The sequence below is a fragment of the Strix uralensis genome, chromosome 5 (assembly GCF_047716275.1).
Source record: "Strix uralensis isolate ZFMK-TIS-50842 chromosome 5, bStrUra1, whole genome shotgun sequence".
NCBI classification, from domain to species: Eukaryota; Metazoa; Chordata; class Aves; order Strigiformes; family Strigidae; genus Strix; species Strix uralensis.
In genome coordinates this window covers 26,176,032-26,200,754 of record NC_133976.1, presented here as the reverse complement: position 1 = coordinate 26,200,754, position 24,723 = coordinate 26,176,032, and positions in this window count along the sequence as shown.

Genomic DNA, 24,723 nt, shown 5'->3' with positions numbered 1-24,723 from the left:
TGGTCCTACAATAGGATGTTTCATGTATCCTTACCCACAGACTAAATGGGCTGGACTAAATGAGACATAAAGAGAAACTTCTCTCCTCATAGTGAACACATACAAAAGCCACTGCTTTAATTTATCCAAACCCCTTTCCAAAAAAGAAAAAAAAAAAAAAAGAGGGAAAAAAAGGAATTTCATTTCACTAATTTCTTCCTCCCCCTCATAAAAACATCCTATTTCCATTCCTTCCTTTAGAATCAGGTTATTAAACATTAACCACAATACAAGTTGTGTAATACACTCCTATTGAATACAAAAATACAGTAAGTACAATAAACACAAGGACATGACAACATTAATAAATATTACATTTCTTTCTGAAAGCCCCTTGGCCAATGAAATGGAAGATTTTAGTTTTATTCTGTGCCCTGCACACTAATGATCAAATGAAGTGAGGGCAGATTTCAAGTTTTCTCAGCTCAGTTCATCTCAAAAACCTACAAAAGGTTTTACTGTCCTCCCACTCTGCTCACTGCTCCTCCAACTGACATGCAAATAATATCTGTTCTCCTGCTTCACCATCTCCCTTCCTCCTACCAGAACTGATAAAGAACAAAACAAGAGTTGCTTTCCTGACTTCTCACTCTGTTGATGAGCATGCATGAAACTTACCTTCTCACTCTCCTCTCCCATTCAGAACCATAGAGAAAAGAAAGGAATACTGCATTATTTCCTTCAGGTACCGGTAAAACAAAGCAAGCCAAAGCTTTTCTTCCCACACTCTCTCACTTATTCTGCTTTACTTGCTGTTTTCCTATTAACCCCAACAGGATGGCACAGTTATCTTTAGTTGTTTCATTATCTTTAGGTGTCTTTATGGTTTCTTATCCTCCCATAATCCTCATCTATTCAGGGCTCATTCATCCTATTACCTTAGTTGAATGGTTAGTTATGGCCTCCCATATGTATCCCCCACTTGCACCTAAAGTCCTGGTCGTTCTGCTCGTTTTGAGTTGCCCTTAAAGCTGTGATACTGCCTAGTGTTGCCTGTTGCCCACATAACTTATCCTGAGTGGGAATGCAGCAATATACTCCACAAGCATGGCCCAGGAGTATCCCTGCCACACAGACAAGCATAGTACAAGACCCTTTGTCCCCAGTGAATATTCAATGTTATTCACGTTGAGTTGAACTAAGGGCAAGTGACTGGAAAATCAAAGTCTCACAGTCCCTGGGCTCAGAAGGTTTAGAACACTCCTCTGGATGATGTTTGTTCAGTTGTCCCGAAGCAGAAGAGCACTTTGAACTCAGGCCATCCCTAGCCCTGGGGAATGCCCTAGCCAAAGGTATCTGGCAAGTGGAAGTGAAGCTACAGCCATCCTTGATTTCCTTGGCCCCAGCAAGGACTCAGAATGCAACTTCTCATATTAGGCATTTAATTTGCTCTAAAACTAGTCATTCATCCATTTGAATGCAAAAAAAAAAAAAAACCAACAAAAAAACCAACAAAAAAACCCAACAGTATTCTAGGTTACCTAAAATGCACTTTTTTGACAGGTTTACACTTTGCCACTGAATTGAATAAGCAGTTAGCCATAGACCTTTCACCTAATATATGCTTAAACAGCTAAGAGAGTCTTAGCAATAAATGTCTCATTTGGAGGCACCACATTGTTCTAGAAAGAAAGTATAATTATGTAATTTTTTAAAGTAATGTTAAAATCAGCTTTTTGTAACAATTAGAGGGCTTTTTCCTATTTATTTATTACCATTTATTATCCTTTTTATTTATTGAAAAGTTTGAATGGTTGTGTGGTATGTGAGCAGATGTTACCTTTTCATTTTAAAGACTATAATACATTCCAGTATTAAGATAGAAAAGTAAGCCAGCTTAAAAAGACATGATTTACGGAAAAAGGTCTTTATTTTAATCAGACCTACTAGGGCATTTCTCATTCTCCTTTTTTTTCCCATAAAGATTCAGAGCACATACAGCTCTGAAAGAGACATAAATGACAAAACTTCCAAGGAGCAAGAACTTCACTGTGAATTTTCAACACTTCAGTGCAGGCACCTGCAGACATTCCTGTGTTTTGTGTTGCACATTCTACAGTCTGGGTTCTGTATATTTGCATCAGTTTATGATAAGTACAAATTTTCATAGTGGAACTACTACGTAGAATCCGTTTTGATAACAGTCACAGCACAACAACAGTGGGGAAAATGTTCTTTTAATTTATTGCTCCTGGTGAGCAAAATGTAACCCTCCCTTTACTATTGAGCAATGCACTGTGTATTTCAAAAAGAATCAATATTCAGTAACTCATGACAGTATGGTCATGCTCCTCAAACAAATAATTTCTGTGTTGCTGAGACAAAAGCATGAACAAATTCTAACACACCAGAGATAAAGCTGGTAACTCTGGAATCATTCTCTAACACTTACCTCTGTATGATACTGTACACAGTTCAAACAGCCCACAGATCTTGTCCAGTGGAATCCAGAAAAACAACCTACTGTGTGTCTATGAACAAAATATGCATTGCAGAAAGTGAAATGGCTGCAGCAAATTTCAGCTAGCTTCTGGTAAGACATTCTGATGCACAACACTGATATGAGCAGAAAATTGTAATAGAACTAAATAATGGATTGTACTCTCTAGCTCCTAAGTTTTGAGGAGGCTTCAAAACTCTAATTTCTCCTTTTTTGAAGAGAAAATCCATATCTTCTGCTTTCTTCAAGTACCATACAATGACAAAAATAAGCAGAATGCTACTTCAAAAAGCTGCACCATTAAAATAGCTGTGAAAATCAGGTCTTCTCTTGTAACAGTGCAAGCGCTAGCCCAGGTGTCCTAGATCCTATCTTGAGAACTTCAGGCTTAAGCAGTGTACCTAAATACAATGGTTTATGTATGCAATTAAGAAATTGAATTGCTGTGGGAGCAGAAATGCAGGTGATGTATAGTGGTATCCTTAGGAAACTGAAACATTACAGCAGAAGGCTCTTGGTCAGGGAGACTCTACAATGGACCGAACTGGTAGTATTTTAAAGACAAGAGGCTTACAATAACACTACCAGAGTTAAAAACTTAGCTGAGGTTTTGATTGTCTGGGCATACAACCTTTTGACAAGTATTTATCATGTATCTCAGACACAAAATGTCTTCAGTGCACTTGTCAGAAAAACAAGGAATGACATGAGATAGGGCAATAACATCTGAAAAACAAGTGACTGAGTTACAGTCATTACAGTCACGAAATTGTATCTATCTCAGATAATTCTTGCCTGTTCTTGGTTATCTAGTGCATCAGGGTGTGGAACAGCAGCTGAAAATACAGGAGTACAGAGAACTACTGTTCAAAAGAAAAATAAACCCTACTTCCAGTTTTAGACAAGTCATAAAAAAGTTGAGCTAGATAAAGAATTTAGAGTGTGAGATTTTGGTCTAATACTTTGCTATATGGAATGCAGTCACTATATACATGCTTATTATTGCATTACATTAGTGTATTTATATATATTATTTTCTAAATAAGAATTAGAAGGATAATTACAAACTCAGCTGTCATCCCTAGAAGTCTGATAACACTCACAGTTCTCTGTTGAGTCTGGATAGCCAAGACTGAAACACAAAGATTAAACAGATAAACAGATTTCTCACTCTGAGGCAGAATTTATAATGGATGTATCAAACTTTGTTAAGCAGCTGGAGAGGCCTTGGGATTATAATAGGGGCCCCCAGTTCTTACAGGAGCTTGGCACCTTGAAGTGCTTGCCACCTCCAGGTGTTAGGGAAACTGTTCAGCACCTTGAAGAATGAGGTTTTCCTGAGTGGCACATAAAGTTCCAATTAGTGTGCATTAGATTCACAGGCTTGATAAAGAAACAGGGTAATTATCATCTGCCTGCTTAGATATTGCTGACTTCTTAAGGTGCTGAAGAGCTCCTAGCTTTTGAAAGAGAAAATTTCTTGTTTTAAATAAAATGGATTTAATGTATGGTTTATAATTCATAATATCTAGAGAGAATACAGAATTTGCCTACGAATTATGTTTTAAATAAAAACTGAAGCAGCAGTACAAAGCAATTATTCATTTAATATGAATGATCTCCATAAAGGAAAAGATGTTTCTCCAAGAGTGCAAGGAATTAAACAGATTATGGAGACACACTGCCAAAGTTAAGGACAAAGTACAATCGGTTTACAAAATCCATTCTATTTTCTTTACCTGTTCCCCAAAGCCACATATTAAGATCTATTTTCGTTCAAATTTGTCCCAGGTCTATTTCTTCAGACTACCTCTTTTTGGATTCATTGTTGCAGCAGTTTTCCAAATCTGGGAGATCCCTACCCAGTGAAAAAGGGAGAGATGCATTATCCATGAGAGTCCATTTCTGGGAACTATCTGCAGTCATTTTTACTGTAAAAGAACTGTATTCAGAACTGTCAGTAACTGATGCAAGACATAGGGGACAGTCAAGAATAAAGCCTGTTTGCTAGCACTATTCATTTTAAGAGAAACTGAGCCTTATCTCGGAAGTTTGTAAAGGACCTGTGACTTCTGATACATAGATCACACTCACTAAGGTTCTACTAAATTTTATATTTGCAGCTTGTATCTAAATCAAGAACCAAACTCTAATCTCTTCCTAAGATATACTCTGTGATATGCATATCTGGCTGAGAGAGAGAATGTGAAGTTTAAGTAGAGTCTATTTCATTTAACTTGTTAACAGAGGTGTCAGTCACATCTCAGGTCTTCTCTTTTGGGTTGGATTCATCACTGCTATGCACTACACACTGGTTATTTTTCTCATGTCTGAGATGAATGTAAGTTAGCTAGCAGTTAACTGCATTGGTATAAATGACTGCCTAAGATGCAGTAAAAGGGTGATTCAAATGTGCTGCACGCACCTGGGACAGACATGACAGAGCTGCCTTCCTCTTGGTCTTGTCAGAGGGATCTCTTTGGCAGTCCATCACACTGCATTGCACAAAGCTGTTTCATCTATTCCAGCCCCAGTGAGCGAGGTAGGCTCAATGACCTCACCAAAGTAGGCCAAAACATTTTTCTGCCCCATAGTTGAAGAAGATTATTCTTTTGTCTTCATACTGTGGCACAAAAAATCAATTTCATGGCAGCAACAAAGCTGCTTACTAAAGTGTCATCTTCCATGACCAGCTTGAAGCCCTGAGGCTGACCAAATCCCCTTCTCAGCAGGGGCAATCATGAGTCTGCTACATCCATGTCCAGATCCAGTAAGTGCCAGCTCCTCTTTTCCCTCCCATCCCCTGTGCCCAGCCCTACTTAGGCGATACTATGCCACTGACCAGGGAAAAGGTGAGACAAGGCAGTGCTGCCCACCCCTGGGTTTCATCTTTGCTCTTACCTCGGTGCTTGGGAAGCCTCCTGCCAGTGTGGCTGTCCTCCCCACAAGGTGCAGAGGCAGACATGGCACAAGAGCAGGGCTGAAGGCAGCAGCAGATAGCTGTGTACTACGGGGGCTGCAGGGCTTGCTTGGTCTCTACCCTCTGAACCAGTCAGAGCAGATGGGGCCGTGTAAGAGTCACTTTGCCACTGTTGCTGAGCCAGCATAGATTTTTCTGCAATTATCTACCTCACCTCTTCTCAAAGCCAGTCCTGCTTATGAAAGACCTGGTGTTTATTTAGGTCCTTGTCAAAACATGAACTATGGGATTGATTGTCCTCCTGGGACATCAGTGGAATTTTTTTAGTCTGTCTTCAGTGAGAATATGTTCAGTTTCCAGATATAAGAATGAAAAAGAAGCTGAGTTATGTGTCCACTGAAGCCAAAAGTTGCATTTGGAAAATTTCTGAGGCTCTAAATTTCTTAGGCTCTAAATTTCTTTTTTTTCCTTCCCACATTTTTTGTCTAAAGTAGGCTGTATAAAAACATTCTTCATTAGAACATCTTTATCATTGTGCTTGCTGGATCAGGAACTGACAGAGGACAGAGGCACTTGTCAATAATGAAAGTGCCTTGCTGAGAACTGTAAATATTGTTAAAGTTAGAATATGGTGTACTTAGACGCCACGCTATCTTTTCATAATCCTATAGAAAGTTGATCTGTTAATATTCAGCGGAGAGGCATTATTACAAGCAATGGACAACACATTTCAGGTTGGCACTAACTCCATGGGAAGATGGAGATGTATCATATACCCACAAGGCTAAGTGGCAGACAGATTACAGTTTCTTGTGTATCAGTGGTGTCAAGCCAACCCTTGAGAATTTAGTTCTAGTGTATTAATAAAAATAGAGGGCATGTTTGTGTAGTAGCTGCTTTTCCTATGTCTAAAGTGCTCCATAAGTCAATTCTGTAAGCTAATGGGATGGTGACAGATCAATAGCAATAGCATGAGAAAATGTCACTCTAGCACACAGAAGCCATCAGATAAGCTGATTAATGCTCCATCAGTCATCTGGTACAATAGAAATAGTCATTATGAAAGAATGCCAGTATGTGATCCCTTTGGAAAATAAACACTTGAACCTGACATTTTTTTTCCACAAATGCTGGAATATTCCGTAAGAGCATTTATGAAGCGGCCAGATGCAGTGACCACACATAATGCTAGAAAAAACAGCTCTCCAGCCATAATTGTTCTTCAGCCATAATCCTGAGAAAAACAGAAAGTGAGTCTTTCATGTTTCCCGTGTCCCTTTAGTGCCAATAAGTCAAATGAAACACCCTTACAGGAATTACCTAGAGACAGATAGGTTCGCTTATTGCTTGGGAGTGTATGAACAGGGCCATTCTGTCCCTCATTTTATGACCCACTGATTAATCTGCTAAACTAAAACCAGGAGTGTGGAGAAGAACGCAAGGGCTTAAGGATATGACTAACTTATCTTGCCAGTAAATGTCGTTATCTCATGCTATTCTGAAGCAGCCTTAGACTTTGAAACCCATAAATGAGGGCAGGATTCAAAGTCTCAGTAAACTTATAAACCAAAACTGAGCCAAGCTTCACCTTGAAACCTGAGAAAGTCAAATGCCTCCCTAACAAGTTTTAATGGAAAGCACATTATCACAGGCAAGCACTGAATGCTTTGCTAAGAGGACAGGAAAACCTTCATTACCTGAGGAAAGCGTAGGAAAAGTTGAACTAGCATATGTGAATAGAGAATTACACAGTCCTACCAGTGAGGGTTCCTTCCACCCTTGAGTTTTTTTTACTTTTGCCCTCAGATGGCTGTTAGTGGTTAGTGAAGTTTCTGGGCCCAGGGTTGTTTTCAGACAGACCTATTTCCAGTTGCCTGCTTTCTGTAAAGGAACCTTGGAGATGCTCCTGGCTTGGTACTGTCCCTGTAGCTGCAGTATTGCTGGCAGCATCATGGTGTTTCTGCCTTATCATTTAGCCATTGGTGTGATACTGCCTCTGTGCTTGACCCTCCCAGTACAAGGACTCTTTTGTCTACCCCAGTAGCTTCAGCTCTAGGGGTGGTGCTCTCCCTGTTTCTGTTGTCCATTTCTCCAGGCAATGCCTGGCTGAGTCAGGATAATGCTCCACAGCCAGGATGGTTTCTGGTCAGAGAGTCCAGACAAAGGAGAGAGCAAGTCCTCAGACCGAAGCCTGGGTTTCAGTTCTGCAAGGACACTTGAGAAATGTCTGAGCAGCAGGGATATCCTTCTGTTTGAGAAGACATCTCAAACCTCATCCTGGCCTGAGTCCCTGAACTGAGAGTTTGGATAAGGCAGCGTGTTCATCCAGGGTGTTTTAAAGACTCACCATTTTTTTCCATCCTTGTCTTCTTTTTCCACTGGCCACTCTCACTTCCTGGAAGCTGTTGCTACCTCAACTTCTTGACACCACAAGTGGTATCAGCTGTTGCTGTAGGCAGTGAGGGGGAAGTGGGAGAAGGCAGCAATGACTGGAAGGTCTGCCTCCTGCCCCTGCCTGCCAGAGGCAACAGCAGTTCTGTGGCAGCTCATTCATAGCCTCTGGAGGAGGCATTTGTCTCATGGAGTGTCATTCATGCTTGAATAGCTATCCCATCTCCTCCAGGGAAGAGACCAGATGGAAGTGTCCTGTATGCCAGGTTTGACTACAGGTTGCCAGTCGGAGCGCACCAGGTCAGACAAGAGGGCTCACTAGCATTACACCAGAAATTCAAAGGATTTCTGGCCAAAACCCATCCTGCTTGGCCTGGCCTGAAATCATGGAGAAGCTGCCTGCCCATTTCATTCTGTCTTGCGTGTCTTCTGTAGATGGCATCAGAGAGCTATCTCCATCTGTGAGCTTTAGCCTTCAGGGCTAATGATTCTTTGTAATTTTCAGTCTTGGGTAATTCTCATGTGTGGCACTTTTATGATTATAACAAACCTGCTCTTTTCTGCAGTGGAACCAGTTGATTCACACAGCAATAAACAGAGCATGTCATTGGTTGTCAGGATACTCCTACAGAGTCTAGATGCTGCAGTGAAGACCTATGGCATGAGGCACATTATCTCCCATGGAACATCAGAGTTAATCACACAGTTAATGCCTAGAAAAATATGAAGTGTAAGAAGATGCTGTGAACTCATTTAGGCTTAAGCATGATGCAAAATTATCTCTCAGAATAAAAAATTACCAATCGATGTCAGTGTGCCTTTGGGTGTTCTCACTGCAGAAGAGCGTGAGGAATTAGTATCTTACTAACTCATTCTTGGTTTTATAAAAGTTATTTTCTGTTAAAAAAATCCCTCAAGGGCATGACCTACTAAACCACATTCTCTCATGCAGCCTGAAGTATTATCTGTACAATAACAATTCTGTCATTGGAATGCAAGACACCACATTACCTTTAGCAGATTAGTATCTGAAATCATTCAACCACAAGCCAAGGATCCCTTCTGAGAAAAACCATGAGTTTGATCATCCATTTATTACCTGCTAAAATGTTCTCATTTACCTTCCGTTTGCAAAATTTGGCTCTCAGTACTCAAAAGAGATTCAATTTCAGAACAGATATTTTCACAGTAATAAATCTCTGCATTGCGTCAAAGGGCGAGTTTGAGGGGAATATGGGGCTGTGTCCAGACAGGCTCAACTGCCTATTTGATCATGGGGGAGTTGTGGCAAAAGTTGGAGCAAAATGAACTCACTGTTGTAATTCGTTACAAACTCATTTAACCAGCTAATACCTAGTGGATGCCTCAGTCATTCCCGGGCAGAGAGCAAAGGGAGCTGTATGGAATGCCCAGCTGGAAACACCTTCTGAAGGTCTGAGCAATTACCCTCTCAGTGCATTTATATGAGTGGGTATATGAAGGCAAGGAGGCACCTTTCTAAATATGTATTTCTAAGACGGAAATAAATAATAGTCTCTGCCAGCTGCCATGAGACTAGTGGTGGCAAAACTGAGCTAATCTATCTGGCTTTTTATGGTGACACTTCCCAGACAAAGCATCTCTATCTCATAGTCAAACAGCGATTGGGGAATGTGGCTGCCTTGCAGGGAGGAACACCTGAGTGTGGCATCACCTTTTTTGTCTCTTCCCAGGGAAGAACGCTAGCTCATGTATTTTCTAGAAGGAACAGACTGGCTGCTCCAAACATTGCTTAGGGCAAAGCCATGCCCTAATGCTGCAAATCAGGCCAGATTTGTTTTGGAAACCTGCTTTTCCAGAGTGGTCTGGCTGACATAATAATTATTCCCTATTCTTGGCAATTTCTTGCTCTGACTGAATGTCCTTTTGAAAACTGTTGACAAGATCTATGCACCACCCAGAAGAGCCTGGCCTGCACACAGCCTGATCTACACACACAAAGTATTCTTTGCTGAAGTTCACAGTATGCAAGTGGATACTGGACAAAAATCTAGCTGCAAATATGGACAAGGAATAATTGTGGTCAGCACCACTGCAGCTACCAGGGTGAAATTCATATCACAGATCATCCACAGAGAGGCAAACCCCCAAAAGTCCTCAGATGTTTTGTCTGAAAGAATACCCTGACATTCTGTCATTTTAGGCAGTGTGACCTTATTGAAGACTCTTGATTATTGTCAGGAGAGGTTGATCTCTGTGTTTAAGTCAAATGCAGTAGTACCTGATGTCTGGTCTTTCCCTGTCATTAGGAAACATTCTTAGGCTGCCACTGTTTTTGCTGCCCCCAGTCTGAATTAAAAATAACTCCTTATGCAAGGAAGAGCAAGCACAGCTGTACTGCCATTATATCCAGTGGCAGTGCAGGAACTCCTGGGAGAAGCAGCTTTGAAGTGGAAGGCGATTGCCTTCACAGGACTGTTCTTTCCTTGTTTCTGTGGCTGGTTTTCTGCTATTTCCACATATGAGACATTTCTTAAGACTATTTTCCTTTTAGTGAATTGTCCACACAATAATAGCCACGAATAGAGATGATTTTAAAAGTGTCCCTTTAAATTCAGAGTGCATTTCAGTATTTCATCTGCTTCTTCATGCTTCTAGTTCAGGGATGCTTCTGAAATCCATTACAGGATGTTCACCTTTTTGCATTTTGCTTGTGAGTGCTAATGATACACCTTCTCAGTATTTTATTAGTCATCAGGGAAGAGGAAAAAGATGAATGGAACAAGGTAGTGCCTAACCATGTTAATTTTTGCCTCAAGAGAATGGATTTCCAACAACTGGTGCTTTTAGTCTGTTTCTGGAGTTTTAGATTGCATTGTTTATTGGTTAGAGCCCATGCACTGAATGAAGCAGGCTGCTGTCAGAAACCTTTGGATGAATGATTATTGAACTTTGCAGTAACACTCTACTTAAAAAAATCACTATACAGAGAAAAACATCACCTCCAGTGGTAGCAAATCCCCCAAAAGGAGAAAAAGCTTAGGCTGAACAAGGAAGTGTTGCAAAGTGCTTGTGATGGATTTCTTGGCCCCCTGCCTGGTGCTGGCTGTATAATTCCCTGAGGATCACCCTAGGATGCAGCCTGCTTGAACTTTGCTCTCTAGCACCCATCCTGCTAGCACAGAAAGCACAAGGGTGGTGCTATGTAGCATAAGACTACTTCAAGATTGGCTTTCAGTTGTAAGGCTGCAATTTCTCAACATGTTCTGCTTCCCCAAAGCTGTCTGATCCACCTCCTGCTTATATAGGACACTTTCTGCAGATTTATACAGGAGCGAGAACATGAAATGGAGCCATTATTTCTCCTTCACTGTAGTATTTGCCTTTGCCCTCTGGTTTATTGGGTACTTATTTACAGCATGCTCCAAAATAAAGTTTCTTTCACTTTCTAGAAATCAAAGCTAAATCCCCGAAACGGGATAACACGGTCACAACAGCTGAGAAGAAAGATCAGTGCATTAAGAATCATGCATGTTCAACTTGGGCTCCTCTGCAGTGCAGGTAAGCTGAATTTTGCCACCCCAGAGTGAATGGGCTATTTCTTTCACAAACAAGGTTCAGAAGGTCAGAAGATGGGATGGATAGCTGAGAGAAGAGCTCAAGGAAGCTGGGCTTGCAGCCCCTGCAACATCTGGGGAGTATGGAGGGAGAGAAAGATGCTTACAGTGTGTGTCAGCGCCACTTGTCCTGCAACAACAACCAGCTCACGACCCCCTGCCCTCCCACTGACAGCAACAAGAGCAGGATGTGGCCTGGCTTCCCATTGCCTGGGCAATGTGGCTCCCAGACTGTGACACTCCTGCCTTATCCCCTTCCTTCCCAGCAATCCTGCACCCAGTCCAGCTGCCTGTTCATTTCTGCCTTAAAGCAGTCCTGAAATAGGGTGGAACAGAGGGGACCACCTGCTGCCAATCCAGTGCCAGTGCTTAATTTCTGAAGAAAACCCAATTACAAAATAACATGATGTAAGTTCTTGTAATACTTTATAGTAGGTACGTCATAATACAGAAAAAAAGATATAAAAAATGCCCACTAAAAATAAACCCTTTTAGTACATAACAAGCTTTTATTCAACACTGACAGTGTAATCTCCTATTTTGCAAGGAAAGCTTTGTACATGTTTCTCTGTTTCCAAGAGCTGCATCATTAATATTATTCCTTCATCTATAAAGTGAACTCATGACTCTGCATAATCACTCTCCCTCCTGTATGAAACAGAATCAAGCCAGCATTGCACATACCATTACTCCTGAAGGGCAGCTTCCAGAGCTGCATTTTAATTAGGGTGAGATGTTTTGTCTCTAGTGGTTCAGGCACACTACTGGGTTTCTGAACCTTAATAAGTTTCTGCATGTCAGCCAAGGCAGGTGATTGCCAAGGTGCCTGCTCCTTCTCTGGCAAATGCAAGGGAAAACGTTTTTTCTTTTATTAACCTAGCCTGAAGTCTGAGCTGACACATTTTACATCACATTTGCAGTGAGAACCTCCAGTCAATTACCAGTAGCTTGTTAAACTGCAGGTGAAATAATCTTGTCTCTTAGTGTGAAGTGCTTAGGTACAGCTGTGACACTGCCCATCGTATCTTCCTTAGGACAGCTTGGTTAATGGGAAAGAGGAAAGTTCATCTTCTCTGCCTTCTGTTGCTTAAAAATGCATGATAAATGACCCTCAGGTTAATTACATAGGTTTGCTGTCTGTAGGAGGAAAGATAGTTCTGTATGTTAATGATGAATCCACAGACAGATCATTTCATACATTTTGACTATAAAATAGCATTGGGATTTTCTGATATCAGCCTTTTCTTCCGGTGGAGCAGATACTGCAGTAATTTAGGATTGAAGCTTTCCTGTGTTACCTGGTGTCATTTAACCTTGCTTGAGCTTGTTTATTTATACAGAAAGTGGGGAAAGTAATGCTTGTCTTTCTCACATGGCTGTGAGGAAGCTTTTAGTGAATAATGGCTGCAAAAAGCCCTGGGAACCTTGGCTAGAAGAAATAATATAAACTGTTAGTATGCTCACATTAGTTGGGGATTTTTTTTTAATGTCAGTCTATTGGAGTAGAACTTTTAGGATCATTTAGTCTTTCCAAGGAGACACTCAGATATTTCTCTAAGATATTCTGTAAAATATTCTCAGATATTTTCTAAGGAATTGAAATAATTTAGAATGGGCTATTGCATGAGATTGCAAAGCTAGAGAAGAGGTGGGAGCATTATAGTTGGAAGTGTTGAATGTATTTCTTTCATAGTAACATAAATGAAAAAATATTTCAAGTTTCTTATGCTGAGATTCTAGAAACACAGGTGAAGTTCCTGTTCAGGTGGTGACTCACTGCATGACTCACTGTCTGAATCTGTGGTTGTCTTTTGGAATGGATACCAGGTACACATGCTTTTATCTGTACTCTTTGGAGACGCATCCGCACATGTGCTGGACGAGGGTGTGAAAGCTTATAGGCCTGGCAGCTCAGAGTAGGGCATTTCTGCATGTGCTTGGGAGCCTATATTTAGACTGCAAAAATAAGGTCCAGATAATCCATCAGGATTACAAGACAGACCCACAATAAATGTAGATGCCAGATAGGCTTTATGGGTACAGAATGGTAGGCTGTCTCAGTCACTTTGTTCCAAATTTTCATCGTAGGTAGACACCCAAAATCCAGCTCTTAAAAAAATTGCCATCTAACCCTCAAGATGCTTTAAGTCCACAGGTATTCATGTCTCCAATGTAAAGTATTGCCCAGGTATTTGGAGTTTTTTCCTTGTAAATTTTGGCATCTACAAAAGCTCAGCAACTATTTCACGTTAAGCCACATAACGATTTGTAAAGTGGTGTTCCTCAGACAGGGACTCAGCCCAGTAAGCATTTATATTGTAATGACTAGATAGATGTCTCCCAAATTCATGGCTGGAGAGTGTGCTGGCAGTGCTACTTTTCTTCTTTTTGTGCAGGTGTTCAAGGATCAACATTCAAGCAGAAAGAATTTGGGTTCTGCCTCTTCTTCAGCTGAAGGAGGTTGGAAGCTTCAAGCCTAAACTCTCAGAAGAGCATCCAGACTTGCTATGTATACGGCAGGGCATGTTGTACTGGAGATTGTGAGTTCATCAAAGCAGTGGGTGCAACAGATGGGGATTGTGAGAATGAGTCAGTGATCTGATGATTCAGTCACCCGGAAAGAGACCTGGCCTCTGGTTTGTGCTCTAACCCATACACAAAGCATTAATGAGAGCAGAGACTGTTCTACTTACCTGTAAAGACCTGATGGTGCCAATAGGATTTAAACCCAGACTCTCTGTTGTTAGGCAGATGTTTTATCTGGCGTCACTGTGCTGTCAGAAGACCCAGGTTTCTCCTGGGTGACAGCAAGACTCACCTAAGAACAAGATCATTGACTGATACTCACTTTAGCCTAGTGAGTAATGATTTCTGTACAAAGTGGAACTTTCAGGTTATGTGATTTAAGGCTAATCTCCATAAACATAAAGGAGTAGGGGAACAATGCAAAGCAGAGGAACCCAGTAGCCTAATCAGTGCCAGCCAAGCACACCTCCTCTCTGGGCTACCACAGGGGAGCAATCAGCCCTGCTGTCTGGGAGGCTCTCCCTGAATTGCCTTACAGACTGAAGGAGGGAATTCCTGCCTCCGAGGGTATCCGACCCATGGTATGCTGAGAAGAGCATTGTGGACATGTAAGAGATTTATTATGGGATGTTTAGGGGAGGAACCAAAGGTGGGGCAATGGGAGGCATCAAGGTCATTTGAGGAGGAACAAGTGTGGAAAAATAGAGGGGAAAGGAAATAAAATGTGTAAACAGGTTGTTGTGTCTGGCAATGCCCTGCGCCTGATCCCAACAGTGGGTGTGTGTTCTGGGGAGCTGTGTGTGCATATGTGTGTGCAGGTCAGAGTACTGGCAACTGGATTGGGGTGGCGGCCCGGGGGTGCCTATGTCCCAGTGCCAGCAGCAGGCTGGGATCCAGGGGCAGCTACTGGTCATATGCATATATATATTTACATATATTCCACTAATGGGCTTTCATCCTGATCAGCCAGAGAGGGGAACAGGATCAGGCCTTTTGTACTGTGCTTGCTCAAGTGCTGTGTTTTCTGTCTGTGTGACCAGCCACGCGCACGTGTAGATATATCTATGTATATATGCATATATGTCTATATGTATTGTGTGCATGTGTGTGTACCTAGTGGAATACATGCTCAGCCTCACTACGGGCTGGACCTGGGGCCATGAAGTTGTGGCAGCCTCACCTCCAATGGGCCTCTTGATCTGGCAACTTCTAACAGGTAGAGTCCAAACTATGAGCTGTGAATTTGAGGACCCCGGAGGGAGTATGAATCCTTTCACAAAGAAGAAGAATGAAGACACCAACATCTCCTTTCCAGTCATGACTCTAGAAGAAGGGCTATGAAGCTAGGACAGGTTGAAGATCTTTAGTGGTACCCTGATTAAGGCATCTAAATTTCAGAAGGAAGGGGGGTTTTTTAAGGATTAGCCTAGATGGCTACCTGTTCACTGAGCTCATTTCTCCAGACCATAGTCTGCTCCCTTGCATTGAGGCAACTGATTCAGCCTGAAGGAAGCTCTTACTGCTTGGCTCGCATAATAATATGCAATGTTATGATATTCTTTCTAAATGCTTCTCTTTATTATAAAAAGTTCAGACTTGTTTAGTCATGTAAAAAAAAAAGAAAGAGAGGGACACATATGCTGCTCGGTTTTTGAATGAGAGAACCGGATGGTACAGAAGTACAGGACTGTAAATAGCATTCCAACTGATACAAATATCCAAATACAAAAATATGAGCAGATAAAAATTAAGAAGAAAACTCAACATCAACAAAGAAAAGAAACAGATGCCTGTTATTGGCTGCTGTCATCTATGAAAGTCTGGTCCTGGGGAAAAAGCAAAATAAACAAACATGTGTGCTGATGTGCTGTCCCCAAAGAAATCACATGGAATTCTATCACTTCAGTGAAACAATGAATTCACCAAATGTTTTGTTAAAATATACAGGGGAAAAAAGTATACTGGATAATATCTTGGTCTGGCTGAAGACGGTGGGAAAAGTTCCACCAAATCCTATCAGAGAATAATTTTTTAATGAACAGAACAAACATTTGTTACAGAAAAGTACAGACAAAGTTCTTTATGAATTGGGAGTCATGGCTAGTCCTTAGCATGGTGCTAGCGGTATTGCATTTGGCTGAGTAACAAAATGAAGTACGGTTATAAATAGCACATGGGTCCTAGGGATTAGCTGAATCATATATGGAAACCAGAAGTAGGGATCTATGGAGAAGGTGAAATTTCATAAAATTTCACTAGCTGACCTCTGACTGCACTACTACAGTCCTCCAAAATACACTGGTCAGACTTTGCCTGTGTGTGCAATATTTGTGGCTTGTAATAAAAATAGTAAGATTCAAATAAGCATTTGCTAATCTTTTCCTGATAAATGCAGGAGCCTCCATCTTTGAGGGTAAGAGTGGAATCTCAACTTTCTAGCTAAAACTATGAGAAGGATTTAAGAATCATACAAGGAGAAGAAAAACAGAAAAAGTAGCTCATAGTATCTGGGAAAACCTTTTGATTTTGTGTCTGGTTTGTGTCTGTGGTGCTTTTTGGTTATTAATGTGAGCTCATTAATAGAAGTCACTTTGAATGGTTGCACAGAAGTTTAATTATGGGAGAGAAAGACTGACAGGGAAAAGTTTTCCCAAAAGAAACCTTAAGGTTCAAGATTTTCATCTGGTTACGCATATTGTTTTCTTTTAATTCAGACAGTTTTTATGGCTTCAGTAATGTAATTTATCTAAAGGTTGGTGCTGCAAGTCTGGTTCAAGAATTGCACAATGCACATTCCAAGCTGATTACATCCACTTGCATCTTTTCAGATTACACCCACTTTAGGTGATAAGATCTAGATACAATGGAAAGCAATATTTCCCTTCAAGGATTGCAATCACTGGTGATTTTGTCTATTCATATGGAGTATCAGGCTCAGCAAGGTGCTGTCCTGAAACATGCTGAACACTGCAGAATGCCAAATTGACTCAGCTCCTGCAGGAGCCAGCATTGTGGAACTGGCATTTGTTTGGCATGTTACAGGACAAGTAGTGAAATTACATTTTAGGACTTTTCCTTGTAATTACTTTGCCTCGTGGGAACTCTAAATTTTCTTTTTTCTTTTTCCCCTTGCAGAAGTTACAGTCATGTGAGAGCTACATGTACACAAGTGGTTCTCATCTTATGAATGCTTCACTTGTCACCAATAATGTGATACTTGCAATTATGTACATGGCTGTATATGTAGTACATATTGTAGCTCTACTTATCATGAACTGAATTTAAACTTAAAGGACTTGTCTGTAATTCCCTCTGCAGGAAAGATACAACAGAGAAAGAGCTGATTAATTCATCCTATGGCTAGAGGGAAGTGTCATTTACAAGTGCTGAGAATTATCTCCTTTGCATTCCACACTCCAAAATGTACCCTTCATGATTCAGAGAGACTAAAAGCTTCATAAACAGGCATTTACATAGCTTAGTATGAGATTTGCTGTAGTAGGTCTATAATATCCAGCAGCACCTTCCAGCACAAAGTCACTTTCTCACCTCAGTAATACTAATTACTTTCATATAATAAACATAAATAATTTGATGTAGTTTCTACTAGATACCTGGTAGGAGGTTTGGATTAAGTTAACTTTTCCACCAAAAACTCTACTTTGGAATCAGGTTTTTTTCCATAGATAATAGTTTTCTTGGAGGGTATATGTTGAAATCCTTATTAATGTATCTTGTCCTCTTACTTCTGCTCACAACCCCTTCCATCCCCTGAGGAGTCTATGATTGAGGTTTCTGAGGCTGCTTAGCAGCTGTGACCTGATGGGTCTGATTCTGCCCAGGGGGAAGGGGACTGAGCTCAGTTACACCACTGCAGCATCAACATGATGCGCTCTTTCACATTTACTCCTACTGGGAATAAAGCCAAGATTTAGAAAATAATTTTGAAGATGCTGCTTTTTAAATAAAGTCACTTCTTCACAAAGCATGAAATCCTACTTTATGAATTTTATATCACTCCCCCCATCACAGTCAAGATGTTCTGCTGATCTTTGAGTCACATTTTAGTCACCCCAGTTTGGGGGATGTGAGGATAGTGAGCTTTTACCCAAAGAGAGTTTTGTGTCATTTCTGAGGGAGAAATTATTATTATTATCAACAACAGCTCCTAGTGTTGCAGTATAATAATTTTGTATTATTATCTATAGTGAGTGAAAGTAGGAGAAGAGGCTTAAAAGGAATCTTCAAAGCTTGTACCTTGAAATTGCAGGTAATCATTCAATGACAGGAATCATAGAGGTCCTCAAACAATTGCAGTAGATTCAGAAAGGCCAGAAAAACCTGGTCAACACACCTGCAGCATACCAGAAACTGTACAACACTTCCTACAACAAGCAAATTTCAAATATTTGCATATAATAAGCCAGAAGCATAAAAAATACACAGGAACAGACCAGGAGAGACCAAGGCCATGAGAACATCAGGGAGTTTGTTAGGATCTTAGGAAATGTTTCATGTTTCCATCATGTAGAGGAACAAACAATCCTCTCGCAATCTGATTAAAGGAAATTTTTTTCCTGGTCTGAAGTCCCATGACTGTTTAAACTGAAAGAATATTCCCCAGACACACCTATTAGTTACTCACAAGTTTCTCTGCACACTAGTTGATCTTTCAAAAAATAATTTGAAACTGAGTATTGACAAATGTCTGCCATCAACCTTTATTTACATTACCCCTAGCTGTTTTGTGTCACTTTCCCTAGTTTCTTACTATGGACAAAAAGTCAGCATGAATTGCATAGATCAAGTAAAAAAAAAAATCTGGGGAGTAATTTGCTAGAGATGAGCAAAAAATGAGTGAACTTCTGGCTTGGGAAAATCAAAAGATGATAAAAAGGAGCCTGTAAGTTAGTTTCAGCTTCTCTGAACTCTGCAACTATGGAAAGATTCAGATAAAAGCTTCCAAGGTCACATCATCTCCTTTGGTGACTTCATGTGGATGGATTTTTGATAAAATGCTGGACCTGGCTTCTGATCAGAGTCCCTTCGCTGGGCCCTTGGCATCTGACACACTGAGTACAGGAATAGATTTGAAAGATGCCATTTATATGCGTGCTCAGCATTTTCTTTGCTCCTATTTAAGTTTCACCCATTCGCTGTTAAACTATCCTATTAATCAAACTACCATGATACTACATACCACAATTACAAAACAAGCTTATAATCAAAGAATCCAAGGGATGCACTTGAAAACTAGAGCCAGCTTTCACTAAGTGCAAGGATGATACACATCCTTTCAGTGTATGAATTATTTGTTTACTGTATTGATATTTGAGAAAATTAGAAATCTGTATCCACCAGAAGTGGACATGTGACATGGTATGATAAACGGGTGTTCAAAACTGCTTTGCTTTAGGTAAAAAATTCTTATAAATCTTAATGAATCATTGACACGATGAAGCCTAAGGCATTTGGTTTAGCAACTACAGCCTGTGATTGCTGGTTCTCTTAGTGCCATCTAGTGATGCTTGGCTGGAATTGAAATGTGGCTGTTTTCACAGTATTACATACATGCTATGAATATATCCTATAATAAAAAATAATTTTATAGGATATGAATATATCCTATAATAATTTTTGATATACATAACTCTTTAAATTCTGTTGTGTATGGACAATTTCAAAAATCACAGATATGTATATTGGTCAGATTTGCTTCTAGACTGCAGCATATTGAACTCTGAAATGCAGACACTTCTGATGGGAAAATAAGGCAGCCTTCCTAAAAGACAGAAAAAATGGTGAATCCAATTTAAAGTAAATGCAAAAATCAATTGAAGTTACTAAACCTGCCAGATATGAATTATCTAAAACACAAGCTAGTGATATATATGCTTGGTAACCTGATAAAGCAGAAGACAGGCATGACCTGCTAACTTTGTGTCCTGCAATTCTGGCCCTGTATCTTTTCTGGTTTCCTGATTTTTCCCCCATCTCCTTTTCTACCCTGTAGCATCTATGTATTGCTTTGTCTTCACAGAACCTTGGAAAAGGATGGTTTGTTAAAAAAAATAGCTGAAGAAAAAGTCATCAGAGAAACTTTTAAGGTCCAAACCATAGGTAAGAAATTCACATTCCACATTCAACCCCAGAATAACCCTGAGGTTACAGCCTTTATTGGTGATATTCATATGTTGTATTCAAGGCCTATCTTTAAAACATATAATGGCTGGGTTTGCTATATACTTCTCTCTTTCTCTGGATTTTCTTGTGAATTGCTGAAAATCCTTAAATCTAGTATGGGAAAAAGAAATTTATTTCAACTTTTATTTCTTCAGAATATGAAAGCTCTTTATTGACCAGTTTAGACTGTAATGTTATGGTGTCTGAATTTGAATCAGATAATTTCTGAAATATTAATAGTATTACAGTCTTACCCTCAGGCCTTAGTTATGTGTAAATAATCCTTTACTGACTGAGAATAAAGCACATATGAAACATGAATTCCTGTCTCAACAGTGCACACAGTCCAAATCCAGAGTGCAGCTGAACTCAAGTGGGTGTACTAGGCAAATGGAAAACTGGTCTTTGGAAGACTGATAAAAAATGCTACGAGTGGGTCTGTCTGGATTGTGGGTGCATTTTGCTCTGCCTCTGCTCAGAACTGGTGGTGCTCCTGCCTGAATGCCTGGGAGCTGATCTGATCTAACCTGCCTCAGCACCATCCTACAGCTGCTTGAATATCTGACTTCTGCAGGGCAGGAGAAGCATCTAGTGGTGTCTGAACCCCTTTGTGTAGAGACACCTGCTATAAAATCTGTGCAAACTATACAGGTTTGGGAAAGAAAAAAAGAAATGTACAAGCAAGAACTTACTTCTGCTATTGTGTTTAAACTGTACTTCAGCCCAGCCTGCTTAAATGTGGCAGTGAAGAGGAACTCATTTCCTAAATACTGCATGGGAGAGAGGACTGCTTAATATAGAAAACTTGCTGGAAAGACCACCAATTTCCCCCTGGATCACCTAAACATCACTGATGGGCCAAGGTCACAGCACTGAAGAAGACAAACTGTGAGAGCAGGAGGAATTTACCAGATGTTTATGCATCTTTCATCTGCCAGATGAACTCATGAGAAAAGCAGAGCCACAGCCTGAGTCAATGCTCAAGATTAACACAAAGCAAGTTGCATTGAGTTTTTTTGTAAAAATTTACACATCATCACTCCCATTTTGCCTTTGGAGCGATGTGTTTTGAGCAATGAGTTTTTGACAGGGATGTGTTTTATGATTTAGAATAATTATTCATGTTGTAGACCTAAATTTTATCCACAGCATCGCATGCTGAGACTAGCTGAGTATTAGATAAATTGGGGCTCAGAGTCCCAAAGTATATAGGAGAAACATTTCATAGAGACCTTCCCTATGACAACAGGACAAAAAAAAAAAACCCTGGTGACTTTCTATTTCTAGCTTCCAAGACAACAACCATGACTTAAAAGAGATTCTTTTATCTCTGATGTGAAGGGATTGTATTCCTTGCTCTCAGATGTGGTCCTTCTCATTCCAATGTGTGCTAAATTATTGCAATTCCCAGCTGATCTTGAAGACCAAGTGGAAAATGAAATAAAATTTTGTGCCTGAATTGTACAGCCTCAAGACAGCGCAGCCCAGCAGCAGTATGGACATCAGTTGGTTCCAGTCCTCTATCAGTGTCAAAGGGTCTGTCTTGACCTGTAAAGCTATCAAAAATCTAGGTCAAGCTTTCAGAAAGGTTGACTGTTATTTCATGACCCTTGAAGCAAATGCAATATCTCTGATTCAGGAGGAGGGGGAGGAGTGGGCGAGCAGACTGTTTCAGCTTCTTTCCTAAAACATGATCAGTGACAAAATGTACCTGCAGTTGTGACAGGCAGTATCATCAGGCTCTGTCGCAGCACAGCTCCAAAGAGGATCATGCTTACTGCCAAGTACAATAGAACTGTTAACGTTTTTTGGAGAAAGGACCCAGTGGGATTTTGGGGGGCTGTGAATGGGGAGACCTGCTAACCTCCCTGCTGCTGCAAGCTCCTTCTGGGGAATCTCCTGATGCAGAGGAAGGTGTTGGAACTGCTTCTTCTCCAGCCTTCTGTAGTAAGGGAGAATCTCCTCCCTCCTTACCTCCCTGTGGCCCAAGGTTCTCTGCCCATAGCTCATTCATGACAACTCTGCACTTCCTTCCTGGACAGAGAAAGCTACTGAAAAGAGCAGAATGGACTGTGCAAAGCATGGCACAAGGCTGTTATGGGGACCATGATAACATGGTAGCTTCAGTGCCCAGGTTCCCTGGTGTTGTCTGGTGGTGGTTTAGCATTGTGATAGTACAGCAGCATCTCTGTGTTGCCTTTCTGTGACTTCAGGGTGTGCCCTGTACAGTGTGACAGGGGTATCAGCTTTATACAAGTGTGTCACACTAGTCAGGAATACAAATGTGGCTCACTCTCCTGTCACAGGTGATGGTCTCCAAAGAGGATGGAAACAAGCACTGAGGGCAGCCCTGTTTAATCTGCAGTTCTCCTGAACACCCGTGAGCACCTGAGACAATGAGTGTCCTGAAGTGAGTTTGTTAAATAAAGAAGGTTGCTGAGAATGCATGTGCAGTGGTGGGTTGTAATTGTCCTTTCATCTGTGTGACTTGGTACTAGACTTGGTTTATGCATCAGTGTTTCATCAGGATTAACATCTGGTGAAACTCAGATATTTATCAAATCCAGTTAAGCTTTCTAATTAACTTTCAACCTGTCACAGCCAATCACAGCTGCTGAGATAAGCCTCCTATCACTTGCATGATGTAGGTTTTTTTCAGTGGTTCATGAAGAAGTAAGCATTTCAGAAGTGATTTCAGAAGGCAACTCATTACACTCAACCATATTGAGTTCGATTGCTTTCTGAAGTGACTGGCATGTCAGCTAAGCAAACCTTAAATTGGACTCATAGTCCATTGTTTGAGATTAATTAAATTTCATTAGTCTGTTTCTTGCTTGTTTTCTGAAATACATGGTAAACATCCATGACATTCTTATTCAGAAGATGGCAGTGGCTCTGTTGGACCAGACTAAAGGTTCTTATAAATCCAGTATCCTGTCGCTGATACTGGACAAAAGCGGATGCCTAGGAAAGACTATAAGAGGAGGATGAGCTATGCAATATGTTCCCCAAGCACTCTCTGATATCTAACCAGACTCAGCTATATTATCTATATTCTTTTTAACACAGATGATTTGTTCTCCAGAAACCTATCAAGCCTTCCCTTGAACCAATACAAACTTTTAACATCCACATCCTTAAGCAAGCAGGTTTACAGCTTAACTATACCACATGAGAAAAAACATCTTTTTTTTTTCGTTTTGAGCTTGCCTCTTCACAGTTCCCTTGATATCACCTAGCTGCTATACTGGAAAAGAGAGTGAACAATCAATCTTAGTCCTTTTATCATACCATTCATCACTGAACAGACCTCTGCCCAGCCATGATCAAAACTTGTATTCTCTCTTTTTCCATCACCTCTGAGTCTTGTCTGTATTCACTCCCTGCTCTTTGCAGAAGTCTTCCCATTTCTACTTTATGTAGAGGTTTTCATAGTCTGGCTGTGTCTCTCTCTGTCTCAGAAACCCCTCTGGTTCCTTTTTGCTCCCTTTCCTAACACAGTTTTCTCACTGATGAACCTCCTTTGACTTCAATGGACAGAAAGAGATCCTCCTGCTGCTGTCATGTTACATTTGCCTGTCTACTGTTGAGCAGTTCATAGTTTTCTTCTTAACAGTTAGCATCTGTTATACGTCATACATGCCAGCAATACTGAATGACTGGTTTTCAATATTCACAAGGCCCACTAGTAAAGGTACTTTCCAGCCTGCAATGTCTCAAGTCAAGAGGAACAGATACAATGTAAGGACAGAAATGATTGTTCTGATTAGAGCAACTTGTTTAAATGATGTCAAGTTCTGGATAATGTAATCAAATTTTCGTGAGAAAGAAAAACACTCCATGCAATTTTTCTTTAGCAGGAAGAAATCTAGCAGGCAGAGCACCTAATGGAGCCCTCATCTAAAATTCCTAGTAGCTAAATAATAAGAAACCCCTTGATTATAACCATGTATTGAGTCAGATGTGGAATATTTAATTGATTCTTTTTGACAGCACTGAAGGTGGCTGCCATTTCTGTACATAAAATTTAATGCAGCACAGGACTCTTGCAGGTGGTGCCAAGGCAAAAAAAAAAAAAAAAAAGAACTCAGATGTCTTTGAAAAGCAGATGTCTTTATAAATCCTACTGAGCAGCTGAGAGCATTTTGGGCTGTAAGTCACAGGAGAAGCTAAGGCAGGTGTTCTGACAAACCTTGCCACTAATCAGAGCAGAAATGAGGCAACCACTAGCACTGTGTTTCAGCCAAACCTATGTCTCCTGAATTTGATTTAATAACTTTTTGCTTGGCAAGGTGCCTGCTGTGCAGTGATTCACTTTATATTTTAATAAAGAATAACTCAAGATATAAAATTGAATATTGGATGGTAATGCAATGTAGGGAGTTTTGATGACCTGCTAATATAGTGAATTCAACTTGAGTGGTTTGTGAATGACAACAAACCCCTCATATTAAATTACAGTAGAGCATATGTTTTCAATCATGCACTCTTTACTATAATTTATAGCAAGAAAAGAAAATCCAAAACACAAATAGTGCAGTAAGACATGGATTCCTCTGCACAAGGGAAAACCAGGTAGTTTGTAATAGTAATACCAGAGGAACCTACCTCTGGTTCATTAAAATAAA